Genomic DNA, 2,056 nt, shown 5'->3' with positions numbered 1-2,056 from the left:
CCGTCTGTCAGGGCCGTGACGTCACCTACGGGGCGTGACGTCATCGGGCGCGCGCCACGGCGGGGCGGCTCCTCTCTTCGCGGCCCTGGAGCTGGGGCTTCCTGGACTCCGGTTCCCATGGCGCCGGCTTCCGTCTTCTTCCCATCTCCTTTGGCCGCAGCCTTCTCTGGAATGTGGGATCCAGCAGGAGAGCAGGGCTGGCGTTGGAGGAGAAGACGTTCAAGTCCGAGAGGGAGGAAGCCGGGAAAGCCCCTGCTACCGGAATAATTTCCATTACAACGGCGGGCTCTGGGTTATAAAAATAAGATTGTAAACCCTGAGGTTGAATCATCCGAGCAGGATTTGGCAGAAATATATTTAGAACGGCTAAATAATCAGAACGGCGCTTGTACCCTTTCATGAAAAGATCTGGCCTGTTAAGTGGGTCTAACTGGAACTCTAAAAGCTTTTTTTTTTTTTTTCATCTTTGAGGAATAAAATGCTTTCCTCTAGTGTACTTTTCATTTTTCAATTTCATTCATTTAACAACGATCAGTTGAGCCAGTGCCCACAGGGCAGGTAGACATCTGAAGCATCAAAGCTTAGTCATTTTTTTTGTCAAGAAAATCATTCAAAATATTTTACATGCTTTTGTCTTTCAAATAGAACACACAAAGGCATTCTCTGTGCAAATTGTGCTTGAAAACAATTGGGAGGGTAAAATCTCTGAGGAGCCCAGCTGGAGAATAGAATCAATGAAATCCAGTTCATGGCTACAAGTGCATTTATTCAAAAGGAAAGGAGAATATGAGTGCTCGTTGCAGCACTGTTCACAAGAGCCAAAAGGTGGAAATAACCCGTGCCCATCAACAGATGAATGGATCAACACATGTAGCTTAGCCATATAATGGAGTAGTGTTCAGGCCTAAAGAGAAATGAGGTTCTGCTACGTGCTCTGACATGAATGAACCTTGAAAAAACATGCTGGGTGAAAAAGGCAAACATAAAAAGGACAGATACTGCTTGGTCCCACTTAACATGACATAGCTAGAACACACAAATGTGTAGAGACCAAAGTAAGAGTAGTGGTTACCGGCGGTGGGGGGGAAGGGAATGGGCAGGTATTGCTTGACAGGTACTGAGGGGATGGGGAAAAGGTTTTGGAAACAGTGGTTGCACAACATAGGGAACCTTTATAATGCCACTGAATTGTCCACTCAAATAGTTTAAAAAGGCTCATTTTATGTGAAAATTTTTTGCCACAATAAAATTTTTAAAAAAGGAAAGAGGACTCATTAGTGAAAAATGTTTTAAGGAAAAGAGAAATAGGAGTGAGAAATATTATCGAAGTTAGTGTGGACTGCCAATGGTATGCAATTAATCCCCAATGGAAGAGGTGGAGAGAAGCTTGAGTGCACTCCGCCTTTTGTTTTTCACAGAGGGGAGGTCACCAATTATCTCCTTGTTGCATTTAACATGACAGACAAGATAGAGAGCTGGCCTATTGACCTCTGAAGTGGGATATCTGCATATCGATAGGGTCACGGTGAGGCTGGGAGCTGATGCTTACTTCAGGGATGAGGAGTTGTGAGGCTGATTGATTAAGCAGAATACTGGTCCCCCAGACTGAGAAACCATTGTTCGTCGTTGCTGTTTCCGGCCCCTGCAGAGACGTCAGTGTTGTTGGTATGCTCTGGGCCGCTGCTGAAGCCACTGTGCATTTTGAGTAGCTTCCAACCTGTGGGACTCGTCTTCCAGCACCATGTTGGATAATAGTCCGTTGTGATCCATAAGGTTTCTATTGGCTGATCTCTAAAAGTAAATCACCAGGCCTTTCTCCCTAGTCTGTCTTAACGTGGGAGCTCTTACTGTTGAAAACTGTCCACCATAGGTGACCCTCTGTTATTGGCGTACCTCCATAGCAACACGCGAACCACACGGTCAGCTGACAGAAGAGTGGTGGTCACCTGCAGTGTTATGTTGTTGTTGTTGTTGTTGGGTGCCGTCGAGTCGTCTCCAACTCATAGTGACGCTGTTCACAACAGAACGAAACACTGCCCGGTCCTGTGCCAGCCTC

Source organism: Orycteropus afer, unplaced genomic scaffold (assembly GCF_000298275.1).
Source record: "Orycteropus afer afer isolate SDZICR_OR568_19922 unplaced genomic scaffold, OryAfe1.0 scaffold00358, whole genome shotgun sequence".
NCBI classification, from domain to species: domain Eukaryota; kingdom Metazoa; phylum Chordata; class Mammalia; order Tubulidentata; family Orycteropodidae; genus Orycteropus; species Orycteropus afer.
This window is presented reverse-complemented; position numbering follows the sequence as displayed.